Below are 16,770 nucleotides of genomic sequence, written 5' to 3'. Positions count from 1 at the left end.
GCTATCTAAGTCTACAGAAATGCTATTTAACAGACAGACAGACAGACAGACAGACAGACAGATTCACACACCGACAGACACAGATACAACACACAGACACTCTTATACCTGTAGACGGCTAGCCTCCTGCCGAGCAAGCATGTACTTTTGTATTTATGATCTATTCTATAGCATGCATACTGACAGACACATATGAAAGAAAAAAATTGAGGGAATTCCTCAGGATGTTGCAGTAATATGATCTGGCTACTCTGGTGGGCCAGTGATAAAGCTGCTCTGTGTGTGTGTGTGTGTGTGTGTGTGTGTGTGTGTGTGTGTGTGTGTGTGTGTGTGTGTGTGTGTGTGTGTGTGTGTGTGTGTGTGTGTGTGTGTGTGTGTGTGTGTGTGTGTGTGTGTGTGCATGCGTCCACGGGTGAATGATCCAACCTCTGGTCCCTGACAGAAAGTTGTGAGGAAAGGGGAGAAGGAGCATGCTGAATGCACAGTGGTGATGTGTGTGCAGTTAATTCCAATATCTACTAAATCAATTGTAAAAAATAAAATAAAAGTCTATACAGCTTTGCTCAACTATGTGCAGACTTAATAAACAGCTTACATTTGAGTTAATGGAAAGTTAAAAGTCCGATTGCTCACTCAAACAATTCCTTGCTTTTTTCATCATCAGTGTCTTCCTGATAAATCTCTTCTTAAAATGTCTCTGTCTTTGTTTTCATTACTGTTTTTCTCCCTTTAAAATGTATTTAATTTCAAGTCTTTATACAATGGGCCATTGTATTGAAGGCCATTGTGGGAGACTGTCATTTCCAGTGGGGCTGAGTGAAACGGTTATGTCTTCAGCACACTGTTTAGACATCAATTGGATTATCGCCCTTTCGCTCTGACAATCTTTGTCATTCTCTTCTTTGGCAGTTCTCTCTTCCCTGTTCCCTTGCTATATTTTCTCTATTCGCGTGCCTTTCTTTCTGACTATGTTGTCTCTGTCTTTCTCCTAACTGTCAGGATTGGGGCCAATGATTTCTCCAGACTTTGGCATGGGCAGCTTCAGGGCATTCTCTTTCTCCCTCCTCACCTTTCCACTTCAGTCTCTCTCTCTTATCCTATCAGGACTTTGAAGTGCCTTTTTCAGAAGCAACAGATGATGGGCAGTATTTTTGATCTGGCAGCTCTTTGGACATCATGTGACTCTAAGGCGGGAGCCTTCAGAGATAGAGATGTTGCACAGCAAAACTTGGAGTGTGTGTGTGTGTGTGTGTGTGTGTGTGTGTGTGTGTGTGTGTGTGTGTGTGTGTGTGTGTGTGTGTGTGTGTGTGTGTGTGTGTGTGTGTGTGTGTGTGTGTGTGTGTGTGTGTGTGTGTGTGTGTGCGTGCGTGCCGTGCGTGCATCTTTCAAGACACTTTTGTGTTTTTGATGTTACCAGGTGAGAGAGTAAACTCGCTTTGAGCTCTTGTTGAGAGTGAGAGATTACATCAATATTATACTAGTCTGGCATATCCAGATGATCAGAGATGTCCGCCAGCTGGGGAAATATAAATTCAATGAATGGATGTGGACGCCAGGTCGCCAGCGGTAACAAACCTTCGCTCCCTTATTGAAAACCAATCCTGATACCTTCTTACATGAAGACACGTTTTGCATTGGTTCTGTGATGCTGTTATTATTTTTTTCACACAGTTAAGCCATTTGTTTAATTGCGATCAGTAGGCATACAGATCGTCTAGCTACAGGAGACTAATATATAGATAGCTTTACCAGCTTTAGTTAGCAACACACAACTCATGATACAATTAACACCATGTTTTTGGCCTTCCAAAGAAAATGTTTTTCTGGGGTTGGACACAAGCGCGATCATCAGTTTAGAAGGTAAGCATGGGTTATTTATTTCAATGAGAGAGAGAGAGAGAGAGAGAGAGAGAGAGAGAGAGAGAGAGAGAGAGAGCAAGCGTGGTCTTTGAAGTTTCCGTTTCAAACCGAGATGGCGGGTGTTCTGTTGTGGCATGCAACATTGCAAGCCGTGTGAAATCAATAATGGCACAGAACGGTGCACAGTATGTGCCTGTGTGTGTGTGTGTGTGTGTGTGTGTGTGTGTGTGTGTGTGTGTGTGTGTGTGTGTGTGTGTGTGTATGGGGGGGTCGGTCAGTCACCCTGGGAATGGCCTGCGAAGCATGCAGACTGCAGAGGCAGCGCTGGCACTATGAAATAAGTTGGCAGGGGGCAGCAGCCTTCTGTGCGGGTGGGTGGATGGTGCCATCATGAAAATGGTATGGACAAGTAGGACTGCAGCATGTGGATCCAAAACAGTTAAAGACCTTCTAGTGTGAGCACAGCATGAATTATAATACTGTAGTGATTCTGGTGGACCACACACAAATACACATTCTACAAACACCTCTGGTCCTGCCGTTTTTCGACGTGCATAATACAATGAAATGCAATGTGGAATTTATATGGAATGTAGCCTGTCGTGTGGTATTTGAGTCTGGAGATGCTGTGTATGGATCTTGTTTCCCGGGGGGCGGGTTCAAACATTTTCTCTTTGACGCAATTGGTCATAGCTACTGTCAGTCAAAGGTCTCAAGCATTGAATGTCACTGTACCAAAGCCCGCCCATATTGCATACCGTGTCCCGATTGGCCACACCAGTTCTCTGGTGTAGGAAATGGGCGTACAATTGAGCCTCTCCAGACCGGCAGGCAATTTTTTTGCCAACGGCTGATTCAGTCTGGCTTATTAGCCAGGCTATATGGAATGTATATCCTGTTACCTTCTGTGTACATAACACACAAAAAATAATTGTGGAATGTACAATATTTACAGTGAATGCTGCTATTGCCTTCTGTGAACATAACACAAGTGCAAAGCAGAACATAATATATATATATATATATATATATTGTTTCAAGTGCATAATACATGTGCAGTGCAAAATGCATTATGTTACCTTCTGGGTGCAAGTGCAAATAGGCTTCTAGGCTATTTATGTATAGTTTTCTTATAAGAAAAGTGGCAAGCTGCAAGACCAGAGGTGCTTGTGTATTACATTAAGTCAGTTTATGCAATAGGGCTGCATGTGCTTGGAATGACACATGTTGGTCTTCCTAGTTTTCATGGCTTATAGGCTATTTATAAGGCATATAAGCTATTTATTTATCTTTTTAATTCTATTTTCGCCTTGGCCTATAAATCGGTACTCCCAAGTGATCTCTTGAATTCTGTGGCAAGAAAAGTCACAAGGCAAATAATAAGTATATACTGTATACAAAGTATACTGTAATATTGCTTGGTAGCACCCCAATAAAAAAAACGGTGTAAATATGTCTTTATACTGTTGTTATATGATGTAATGCATGCACCTCACTGCCAAATTCCAAATATACCTCGCAATAGAAAATCTTTCTTATTCTGAATTTGAAAGGCAGCCAAACATACTGTTATGGAAGTACAAAACTTCCATAACATAGAATAAACTTTACTTATTATAACTTTACTGTCCAATAAAGCTCAGTGGATTAGAATGGGGAAGGAGGGGTGTGGGTGATAGGAAGTTCAGTGCAATACTTGCTTATAGGCTCACAAAACCCTGCTTTTACTGCTGGAATTGGTAAAATGTTGAACGTCGCCCATATCTTCTCACCCACAGCTTAGAAATAGGTGATAACAAGCAACCGCGCACGCACGTGTGTGTGTGTGTGTGTGTGTGTGTGTGTGTGTGTGTGTGTGTGTGTGTGTGTGTGTGTGTGTGTGTGTGTGTGTGCGCACCGTCAGATGTGCATGTGGTGATGTGTCAACATGTGAGAGCACAGTGGCGTGTGCACATATGCAGATGGGATTAGAAGTGAGAGGCAGGCGAGGTTAAAAATACGCAGCATGTCTAGCGCTGCTCGCTAATGTGCTATAGCTAACGCTCAGGTATAAGAGGCATGTATTAGAACTCTCTGGTAAACAATGCAATCGCCCCAGGGAGACTTCACTAAAACATAAATATACAAACATACACAAATGCTAAAAACCACACATGCAAGCATACAAATATGCACGTGCATACAATACTAACACACACACACACACACACACACACACACACACACACACAATCCTAGGGCGAACACAAGCAGGAACTTTACATATGCAGTTTTTAAATATACACTGCATTCAGTGGAATTTAAATGAGAAGTATAAAAGAGAGAGAGAGAGCACACGCACGCACGCACGCACACACACACACAGAGAGATGTTGTATGAGCAGGTGAGTCAGAGAGATTACAATAAGCCTGAGCTGTTCACCATGGGAGGTGAACAGAAATATGCAAACGTACAGGTGCAGAAGGAAAGAAATAGTAAAACACAAACACTTCAGCCCAAATAAACCTCTAAGTTAAAAAAGAAAGAAAGAAAATAAATTCGCAATAATTATGTGGGGGGAAAAATATTGAGGGAGTTACTTCATTCATTGTCTTACACTGGTGTGCATATGACATTTGACGCTGCTTGGCCCAGTGGTTTGCGGGATCAGCCACAGAGAAAAATTCACAAAATGTGAAAAATGTTCATATTGTGGAGATACACACATTTATGGCCTAAAAATAACATTGGAAATATCAGTCCAGTAATGTGAACTACAAATATACCCATGTGTCGGTATTAATCTTCGAGTGTAAAAATGACCTGTAAAGGGTTCATTTTATGCGTAAGTTTCACCTCTGCAGCTCCGCCTCGCCCAAGGAAGTGGGAAGTGGCAGGCATTTAGACCGCTTGGGAGCCAATAATTCTCTCCTGATTTGTGTTCCTTATCCCCGCTAAGAGGCCAGTTCAGAGGAGATAAGCCAAGGGAAATACTTTTAAATGGTAGCGTGACCTTGACTCAAAGGGGAAACGAGAGTCAAATGCCACTTCATCCCTCCAACACCCCTTTCATTTAACTGGGAAACAATTTCCCCGGGGCTGGCTGGAAGAGTGTGTCGAATTAGCTTCTGAGGTGAAGGAGAGAAAGAGGAGGAGTGGAGGAGGACGGGAAGAGGAGGAGAGGGAGAAGTCTTGTCACTGTGGTGGAGATTGACAGACAGGCTAGCGCCCCTGAGACACAGGGGGTTCTAACAGGATTCTCCATGCAGCTGGGATCAGGCAAGGTCAAACACCACTGCTGGATAAGGCTAACATGCAGCTGCTCCTCTTGGGTCAAGGAACTGCGGGTTCTGGTCTTTTTCCTTGTCTTTCTTCAAATTAAAGACAAGTTACTGTTTATTTCAGAAAAAAGGAGACTGAGACTGTTGTTCCTCTCTCAGAATCACATTATTCTGCTAATAGAATTGCTTTACTCACTTAATTTGGTGATTTTGGCATATTGACATATTACAGGGTACAGTATCATAGTGCATGCTATACTGGCACATACACAGTCAAATCTGGAGCATTCTGTAGATTCATGCTATAAGACTACTATACTATGTACTATGCAAATAATATTTTCTTTTTATGGAGGGACAGACAGTAGGCTGACAGGAAATGGGTAGAGAGATGGGGGGAAGACATGCAGTAAAGGCCCTCGGGATCGGGAGTCGAACCCGCGGCACACTGCCAGACTGGATTACCAGCCAAGGTGCCTGGACCACTGAGCCATGGCCCTGGCCAATAAAGAATATGTATTTTATTCAACATTTATGCCTATGTCTCATATGCACAAGTTATTTACCACATAAATTAGAACGCCAATAGCTTTCATCTGCAGCTTTCAAGGCTGGGGTCTCTGTCTCTCTCTGTCTCTGGTCTGTCTGTCTCTCTCTTTCTCACACACACACACACACACACACACACACGCATACACAAACGCACACATGTAGTCGTACACACACACACACACACACACACACACATGTAGTCGTACACACACACACACACACACACACACACACACACACACACACACACACACATCATTGGGAAGCAAGGCCAAATAAGCGACTACACTTTAGAAACAAGAACTAATAAGCAACTGCACTTTAGATACAAGCCCAGATAAGGAACTACACATTAAGCAACTTTATGCTTCTACAGGCCGACGCTTGGAATAAACTCCCATTACACCTTAGACAGGCAGCCTCTGTTGACAGCTTTAAAGCACAGCTCAAGACCTATGTCATTGTCTTCACTCTTGCTTTTAGTTGAGTTTTAAATCTCTGTGTTGTTATTCATGTCCTCACTGTTTTGCCTGATTCACTGCTTTTTTAAGGGGCGCTAGCCCCTTCTATAAACAGCTTTTGTCCCCACACGTCTCAAGATTTGCAATTGACAATGAACGGAGAAATTACGTCAGAATTCCGCTAAATATGACGTAAATTAAACATCAAAACATTAAACGTCATTGACATTGAAGGGAAAATGTACGTCATATGTAAAGAGCAAATCAGCTAACAAATCACAGGCAACAGGCATTCTGATTGGCCAGTATGAGATGATGCATGATGATGTATGATAAGAGCAACATCAAAGAATTAAACGCCATTGACATTGAAGGGAAAATCGGCTAACCAATCACATGTTGTTGGTAGTGCTTGACCAATAAGGGACCACCTTATGTACCTTAAGTAGCAATGTCAAATGTCCGCTAACATAAATTAATGTACGATGACAAGAGCGCCCCTCATTTCACACGGGTGTGATTTTTTACTAGTATTTAAATGTTGTTTTATGTTTTTGCTATTATTTTAATCTTATTTTGTTTTTGCTTTTCTTGTTTATTTTGTCTTGCTCCATAAAGTACTTTGAGCTGCATTCCATGTCATGAAAGATGCTATATGGCCTGGGCCATGGCTCAATGGTCCAGGCACCTTGGCTGGTAATCCAGTCTGGCAGTGTGCTGCGGGTTCGACTCCTGATCCCGACGGCCCTTACTGCATGTTTTCTCCCCATTTCCTGTCAGCCTACTGTCTGTCCCTCCATTAAAAAAAAAGAAAGATGCTATATAAATAAAGTGTATTATTATTATTATTATTAAGGAACTACACTTTAGAAACAAGCCCAAATAATCAACTACACTTTAGAAACAAGCCTAGAAAATGTGAAACCTGCAAGTGACTTTGCAGGACAAAACAAGCTCAAAGTTGCTTATAATAAGCAGACATGGCAACACTGGGCCATGTAGGTGTCATGGTCAACAGGTGAGTGTCATTATGTCAATTAGATTAACGACTGATAAACATCAGACAGAACAACCAGCAGGTTCAGGGAGCACTGAGCAGAGCTGTGCTGAGGCTGCTAGAGATGGCTCTGGGACTGCCTTTGAGGTATTGTTATTTAACTTAAATGTAGGGCATGTGGTAAAACTAATACATGTTAAATATCTTGTGTGTGCGTGTGTGTGGTTTTCAGTGTGTCCTGGCTGTGTTTTCTGCTGGTCAGAATTGGATTCTGCTACAGTCTGCCACCAAAAGGTAGGATGTTTACTTTCAGTTCTCACACAGTCTGGTTCCCAAATTATTATTGTCTCCACCAGGCCGAAGGCATGGGGAGAGAGTATGTTATGCACTCCGTGTGTGTCCGTCTGTCTGTGGACTGCTAATCTCTGGCACCGTTTGCTCAATGGCAGCCAACTCTGCACACTCACTCCCTGGATGCCACAGCTGAACCTCTGCCCCAACGTTTTCACATTGGCCTGTAATAGCGCCACCAGGGGCCCACTTTTTGCAAAACACATTTTTTGACACTTCACCTACAGATTTTGTACAAACATCACGCAAATTGGTACAGTCTCTCTATAACCAGTCAACAAAACAGGTTTTTCAGACTCTGTCCTGATTGGCTTCGCAGACAAAATTCTGCAAATCATGAACACATTATGTGATTTCCGTGAAATGTTGCACACATTCCCACTAGGCCGAGGAAGAAATGCCACTTGCAAATTTTCAACTCGGCCTCATGGTGGTGATATAACTGGCCGATTAGTGTTTTTATAACTGCACCGATCTGTCTAAAACCTTGTATGCTGCGTATGCACACTCCCTGGAGGCCAAGGAAAAACCTTTGCCTGGAATTTTTCACATCTGCTCTTTATTGTGCCAACAGAGGTGTGTGTGTGTGTGTGTGTGTGTGTGTGTGTCACATTTTCCTTTCAATACCATAATTGGAGCTCAGGTGTTGTGAGCTTGTAGATTCTTTTTTTTTTAATGTATGTGGAAGTTCAAATTTGATTATTTCTGGGGATTGCACCATGACAAGTTTGGTAACCATTGCCCTAGACAGCAGTCCAGTTCACCAGGCTAAATGTTTAATCTCTGTTCACAGGTTCTCCTTCTGGAATTGGAGGTGACAATATAGGTCCTTCATGGCCCACCCAGCTCTTTTCAAGGCAGTTCACAGGTTCTTCCTCTGCAATTGGAGATGACAACAGGGGTTCTTCCTGGCCTAACCGTATCTCTTCAAGACGGTTCACAGGTTCTCTCTCTGCAATTGGAGATGACAACAGGGGTTCTTTTTGGCCCACCCTTATCTCTTCAAGACTGTTTAGCAACATTCCTCGTGAGTCCAGCAGCTTCTCCAAATGGCCACATTATTCTGAAACGGCCCAGCCTTCACATCACACTCTCCAACCCCCCTCAACACCAGGTGACATTGCGGTAACCCACAGCGTCTATGCCCCTGCTGGATACCCACGCCCTCCTGTACAGCCTGCTGGATACCCACGCCCTCCTGTACAGCCTGCTGGATACCCACGCCCACCTGTACAGCCTGATGGATACCCACGCCCACCTGTACAGCCTGATGGATACCCACGCCCACCAGTACAGCCTGCTGGATACCCACACCCACCTGTACAGCCTGATGGATACCCACGCCCACCTGTACAGCCTGATGGATACCCACGCCCACCTGTACAGCCTGATGGATACCCACGCCCACCAGTACAGCCTGCTGGATACCCACACCCACCTGTACAGCCTGATGGATACCCACGCCCACCTGTACAGCCTGATGGATACCCACGCCCACCTGTACAGACTGATGGATACCCACGCCCACCTGTACAGCCTGATGGATACCCACGCCCACCTGTACAGACTGATGGATACCCACGCCCACCTGTACAGCCTGATGGATACCCACACCCACCTGTACAGCCTGATGGATACCCACACCCACCTGTAGAGCCTGATGGATACCCACACCCACCTGTACAGACTGATGGATACCCACACCCACCTGTAGAGCCTGATGGATACCCACACCCACCTGTACAGACTGATGGATACCCACACCCACCTGTAGAGCCTGATGGATACCCACACCCACCTGTACAGACTGATGGATACCCACGCCCACCTGTACAGCCTGCTGGATACCCACACCCACCTGTAGAGCCTGCTGGATACCCACACCCACCTGTAGAGCCTGCTGGATACCCACACCCACCTGTAGAGCCTGATGGATACCCACACCCACCTGTACAGCCTGATGGATACCCACACCCACCTGTACAGCCTGATGGATACCCACGCCCACCTGTACAGCCTGCTGGATACCCACACCCACCTGTAGAGCCTGATGGATACCCACGCCCACCTGTACAGCCTGATGGATACCCACACCCACCTGTAGAGCCTGATGGATACCCACACCCACCTGTAGAGCCTGATGGATACCCACACCCACCTGTACAGCCTGCTGGATACCCACACCCTCCTGTACAGCCTGCTGGATACCCACACCCTCCTGTACAGACTGCTGGATACCCACACCCACCTGTACAGCCTGCTGGATACCCACGCCCACCTGTACAGACTGCTGGATACCCACACCCACCTGTACAGCCTGCTGGATACCCACGCCCTCCTGTGATCACAGATTACTCTTCATCTCCTCCAAGGCCCGAAGGTCACACCCATGGTTCAGGCGACTTGGATGGTACCACACTATCTGACTATAGGTTGTGGTGATTCTTCCAGAAAATATTGGAATTGTTTTCTATAAATAAAAGTGCCTTTTTGTATTTTCTTAATCCTAAAACTTGTTGATCTTTTTTTGAACATGTTTGGTTTGTTGGTAACCTCACGTCACCAGGCTTTCCACCGCAGAGAAAAGCCTGATATTTATTCAAAAACTGAGCTGTGTAAATCTGTTTCGAAAAAAATAGTTCCGGTTGGTATTGCATGGAGGTTTTTGTCCCATTGCTGAACCAATAATTTGATGCCTGGGTCATCGGTCAATAGGACATACCGGAGACTCCACCGATCATCAAATTATTGGCTGGGAATGCAACAAAATCTCCATGAATTCAAGGCTGCATGGGGTGTGTAATTGATAGAAAATGAGTGAACTACTCCTTAATGTAAATTCAGGAGTGCTGTGGATAATTTCCAGGCGTGGCCTGAGCCAAAAATGTTGAGTACCACTGACTTGCATCACAGCAAATTTGTGTGGTGCTGCAACAGCTTTAATTTAGGTAATGCGTTCAAAGCCTTGACTTAGATGCCATTTATGCAATAATAACTAGGAAAAGTTCATTTAGTGAGGCGGCGCAACAGGACTGGGGCTCCACCACCTACAATTTAGGCATTTAGCAGAGCGTTTAATCCAGAGTGAGTTACAGTAAGCAAGAACAAAAAACATGGCAATTTAAAAAAATAGTCATGAATAATACGTAACCTTAAACCATTTTGGGCGGGAACCCCTTTGTGTTGGCATCATGTTATGCTTTAGCTATTGAAAGATAGCAGATCTACACGCTCATAGCACGCCACCGAGTGGCGCGCTACGAGCTTGTAGGTCTGCTATTTTTGAAAAATCGAAGAACCACTGACATAAACATAGCTTTTTCAGAAAAAAAATACATTTTTAGAATCTGATATCTCACTACACGCGTGTGTGTGTATCTAGTGCTATTTAAGTTGTGCCTATGCATATGCCTGTAGGTCGAGGCTATAGGGTTTGATTTTAAATTGGATGTACCCATAACTTGTATCATATAAAGTTCCCCTCTGTGTACAAGAAATCTAGGACCGTAGTAGTTAAGTGTGGTCCAGGGACTCTCAGGGTTCCAAATACAGGTCTGTAACTCGGTTATGGTGGTCCTTAAAATTAAATAGTTCTAGGAATAAAGACTATAATACTTAAAGTGCTACAAGTTAGTAAAACAATGTAAATAGTAGCGAGCAACTGTAGTATTCAAAATATTACAATATGTGATAAATGACATGGTACTGGCATACTGCCCCATTCCGTTTTAGGCAGTATGGGACTATGGGCAGCAACTCAGGATTTAGAACAGTAGTTCTCAGAAATAGAAGATATACAAGCTTGCAGCACGTCACTTGTACATCTGCGTTAGTAAAATGTTGACTTTTGTTGGAAATAACATTCAGATGGAGGTCTGCATGGCCAAATGCCTTGGTATGAAAAGGTTTGAACTGGTTTAACTACTGGTTTCATTGAATTGGTCCTCACTATCCATGACATCCACAGCCCACAAATGAGATGGAGTGAGTAGACATAAATGGTGTTCTCATGAGCATATAGTGAGGAGGACCAGATTCTTTGAAAATGGGTGAAATGCTCCTTTAAAATCTGTTACATTTTGTTGCATACTGTATACCATTACCAGATTACAAAAATAAAAGATGACGGTCCCCTCATCTTTCAATGAGTAACATTCACTGAATACAAATATACAAATATTGTACTTTTTACTGCATTACTAGTTACTTTGCAGATTTTGATTATTGATACAAAACATGAAACGCACACACACACACACACACACTTATCCCTACTGACCTTTCGCCCTTATGACCGCTCCTTCTCAAACTCAAAAGTATTCACTCTTTCATTTTCTCCGTCCTTTTTCTCTTTGGTGCTCTTTCTCTGTCACACTTTCACACAGTCTAGTCCTTGCAGAAAGTCAGTCAAAGGGCCAGTCAGACTTCAAAGCACACAACACACATGCACACGCACTCACACACCACTAAGCTATAGTCAGACGAACACTTCAAAAGCTTGGTTTTACACACTGCAAATATGTGTTCAACTAAAGCACTATGTTGATAACACACAGCGAGGCAATTTCATATGCCCTCTCTCCTCTCTCTCTTCCTTTTCCCTTTAAATACTGTATCTGTGGGTCTGTCTTTCGTGCTCTGTCTCTCTCTTTTTTTTTTTTTCTTTCTCAAAGTGAATGCTGAAATGCAGAAGTGTGAAAGATGAATAAAGTATATTACTCATTTCCTTTTGGTTTCAGTGGAGACAGACAGAGTCACTGACAGAGAAATGGAGCGAGCTCGTGGCTTAGATGTCTGTGTGTTCATCAGTTCATGTCTGTGTGCATGTAGGATTTGCTTATCTCCATAAGCATAGCTGTGAAACATCCATTTGCTGAATGACAGTTTATGTGCTGTGAGTTCCCTGCTCTGAGGCTTAAAGAACTGGATGGCTAGGCTTCTTTTTTTCGACACCAGTATCTGTGTGTGTGTGTGTGTGTGTGTGTGTGTGTGTGTGTGTGTGTGTGTGTGTGTGTGTGTGTGTGTGTGTGTGTGTGTGTGTGTGTGTGTGTGTGTGTGTGTGTGTGTGTGTGTGTGTATGTATATGTGTGCGCGCACACGCTCATTTTTCTGGGTGGGTGTGATGAGGAAACAGAAGAACAAATAACTCATCAGGTTATAGAACATTTTAATTCCATTGGGGTACATTATATTCTTCCCTTGCAGAGTTACATGTCTCTCTCGGTGGCCATTAGTGTTTCAGCTACTCATTTTAACAGAGCAGCTATCTACAATGCGTGAAAAGGGTTAGACCACACAACATATCTGACACCTCAACTTTATGAAAGAGCAGCCTTCTACAGTCTAGAGCAGTGGTACCACCACAGAAAATATCTGGCTCTCCATGTACCACCATAATAACTGAGCGTAGACCTGCCCCAGGTCTACGCTCAGCTATTAACACAGGAGGAGAATGTCATTTATTCTTTGAATAATTTTGTTTTTATTCCATTCCAAACCTGATAATATTTCTAAATGTGATTTATCCATTCTCAAATCTTCTATTAACGGCTAGGTGTGCCGTCATGCTCATTTCAGCACGGGTGTGGATAGCCTATTTCAACCAATTGTTTGGTCAGAAGACCTACCTGTAGTAATATAAATATTTAATTCCACTTGTGTCTTAATATCTCGCTATATAGGCTACGCAATTAAGGGTGCATATAACTACGTATGCAAAGAAAAATACTTTGTAGACATAACACTATAAATACATTAATCATAGCCTTGATATATTACTGATTGTCTATGCAAAGCTAATCTTGGACAACATCCAATTTGCAGGTTTAGGGGCCATTAGAGTGCACCTCCAAAAGTACAGTCACTTCTGGCCATAACAAAATAAAGAAATAAAAGTATTTACACTGGTTGCTTCCTGAGGCCCCCACCATAAAATAATGGATAGATATAGTAAATGATATTTGTAATATGGAACAGATCACTTTCTCTCTCAGACTGCAGAAGTATAAATGTATAAAGTGTTGGTCTAATTGGGTGGAATATATTATTCCTTTGCCACCAGATTTTGTAGCGGCAAGGATTGAATGATTCTGTCTTACTCATGTCTCTGTTTTTTGGTTCTGTTGATTTTATTTTAATTACTGCTCACAGTTCCAAATACTTCCTTATGTCTCCCTATGAGTATTACATTGTATTGTACTTTAATTTCTGCACACATCATCCACCTCTCCCATATGCTTTATTTTATTTTTATTCTTTTTTGTTCCTGTCTAAAAATGAAAGAAAAAAAACCTGTGGACAAAGAAACACTGTTTGAAAAATGGTTGTATAATATGATTATGGATGTCCCTAAATAAAGAAGAAGTGACATAAAAGCGATGTATGGCCCAGGTGTGTACTGTACTATGAGTATGATGTAAAGAGAATTCCTGCTCAGGAAATTTACCCTGGATAAAAACTGTGTGACTTTCTGAGTCCCCCCCCCCCCCCCCCCCCCACTCACCACAAATCATCAGTAGAGGGAACAAGTGGAACGAGCAGTGAGTGAAGAACAAGAGAGGGAGAGATGGAGAGAGAAAAGGTGCGGTGGTAATAGATGAGGGATTATCATTTGAGCTGTGAATTATAGATGATGGGAGAACTGTGTCTAATGTGAAAGTGCCATCAAATGGAGCCACAAGGCTGCTTTTCAATTATTAGAGGAGTGCGGGCAGCAGATGAAAAAGCCTTTGATTGGAGTCATCAATCCCCTCTGCCCGGTACGCCACCCCCTCCCCTCTTCTCCCCTCCCTCCCACCACCAACGCAGACATAAAGAGAGAAGGCAGGTCACTTTTTCTCTGAAAGAGGATTCGTGAGTTACTCGATCCCTGAATTGCCATCAGGGAGTCATTTTCAGCTAGGAAAATACAGTACTTTTCAACTTTTCAACTCTTCAGTTTACAGTACAGCATCTAAATAACTAAAATCACCCAAGGAATTAAAGATTCAAACATTAAAATAGCTTTGCTAACAGTGACTTTACAAAGACAAGACATATTCTCTCACTCTCTTCTTTTAGTATTTGGCAAACAGATGCATGTGTGTGTGTGTGTGTGTGTGTGTGTGTGTGTGTGTGTGTGTGTGTGTGTGTGTGTGTGTGAGTTGGACGGACTGTTGTAGCAATCTACACAAACAGCAATCCAGTCAACAAACATACCTCTGTATTGATTCAAAAACTAAATACGTAAGAACAATCCCTCCTATTCACACAAATGCACGCAGCCACGCACGCAGCCACACACACACACACACACACACACAAATATAAATAATAATAAATAGAAAGCACATCACATCACTGTGGAGGCCTGTGTTAATTTTTTGTTTTTTGAAGCTGCTTAATATTTCATTCAACAGCATGAATAATTGACATGTATTTCCATTGGGAAGCTGATGGATGGAGAGGTGATGTAATCCCAGCCTGAAACCTTGAAAGCACAGAAAGCACAGGACACTGAGGACAGGACAGTAACTGGACAAGATATGCCTCTCCAGCTGTTCCTATATTAGAGAAATTAATATTAACAGCTTTTATAATATTAGTATTGAAACGAGGTCAAGGTGTGACTTTCTGTGACTTGAGAAAGCATCTATTTTAAGTAAGGCTGATATGACCCCCAGTGGGAATGGAAACCATACTGGTACCATGATCTAATAATGAAGTCATTGTAGACCAGGGTTCTCAACGGCCCCCGGAAATGCTATGGCCGTGTCTCGCGACCCCCAATGTCTGGCCATGTCTCTGGCCCCCGAACCCCACTACAATAACTTAATAATAGAGAAAATACATCATAAATAAATACTGAAACCATATATTATCATTAAGGAAAGTTTATGCATGTACTATCTGTACTATGTAAACTCTTAATTTCCATTTTCCAACCATTCCGTTGCAAAAACATTTTTTTATAATTTGGAGACCCCCCCCCACAATGGGTTGCATTCCCCCAGGTAGAGAACCCCTGCTGTAGAAACATCACAACATCGTACAGTTATCACTCAGTATTAATTTACCCATTTGTAGATTGTGTTACATTTGTACACTTTCAGTGTTCAATTAGCACTCAGAATGTAAGTCACTGCCACACACACAAAACGTCGACCTGAGTATAAATAACTGAAGATCAAACCTGTAGTGTCTGTCTGTGTGATATGTTGCTGCTGAACTAGTCTGTCTCCCCTCCCTCCCTCACTCCCTCCCTCCCTGGGAAATCACTCACACCCGCCCGGCGTTCGCTTTTGATGTCGACTCCAGTTTTTGACTAATTAGCACAGATGAAGGGAGAACGAAATTACTGAGGGGTCTTAAGATCTGTCGTTTCACAGTTTGTGTCTGTGCGTATACAGTATGTGTTTGTGTCTGTGCGTATACAGTATGTGTTTGTGTCTGTGCGTATACAGTATGTGTTTGTAAGTTGTCCAAGCAATGACAAGCCAAGTGAACAGTTGGCATGAATTGCATTCTATCTGGACCGACAGAGGGTGATGAGAATCATGAGATCACTTGAGCCTCTAATGTGTTTTGCTGCATATCCTCTAATACTTCAAAGACCAAAACACTCTTGACCCAGCTTTGCTATTTGACGAACTGCGTTTTTAAAATATGTACAAAGGGACATTATTGAGGAACTGTATGCTATGGAAAAACTAACATTCATACTTAGACTACAAGAGGATAAATTCTATAAAAAGTGGGAAAAGTGGAATCTCTTCTCTCAGCCTAGCGATATTGCAATAGGATTTCATTGAATGTTTTTTGTAATATGAAAAATGCAGCCTTTTTTTCTTTTACTTTTTGTCTTTTTCTTTTCTTTTCCTTTCCGTATAGTCTTGTGAGTTCTTCTTGTCTGTTCTTCCTTCAATAAAAATTAAGTGAAAAAAAAAAAAATGTACAAAGAATGTTGAATCATGGGTGTCAAATCATTTACCAGGTTATCAATTTGTGATGGAAGCAGCCTTACAAACACATCAGAACACCATGACTGATATTTAGGTCCTCCAAACTTTGGACCTGTGAAAACATGCTGTCAGACACATGTATGTACATGAATGTACAGCAATTTCAGACACACACCTCTACAAATCTCCACAATCTCATTCACTCTGTGTAAGCTCACAAACGCAAACACATACTCTCTCTTCTAGCTGATGGGGAGCTCATTACTGTACTACAGACACTACCCCCCCCCCCCCCCACTCCCCCAGTCTAGATCTGGCCTCCATAGTCTCCTGATCCAACCTGACAACT

General features: G+C 42.7%; 1 protein-coding gene across 1 annotated transcript in view; it reads right to left on the bottom strand.

The window, feature by feature from the left end:
• LOC310856776 (neural-cadherin) overlaps window positions 1–16,770 on the bottom strand; it is a gene marked incomplete at both ends in the record, with an annotated part of 169,146 nt that overhangs the window by 140,071 nt on the left and 12,305 nt on the right. The gene's annotated exons all lie outside the window — the stretch shown is intronic.

The sequence above is a fragment of the Protomyctophum parallelum genome (genome assembly GCF_964188405.1).
Source record: "Protomyctophum parallelum genome assembly, chromosome: 3".
Classification (NCBI taxonomy): Eukaryota; Metazoa; Chordata; class Actinopteri; order Myctophiformes; family Myctophidae; genus Protomyctophum; species Protomyctophum parallelum.
The sequence above is the reverse complement of the archived record's forward strand: the minus strand, read 5'-3'. Positions and strand labels throughout refer to the sequence as shown.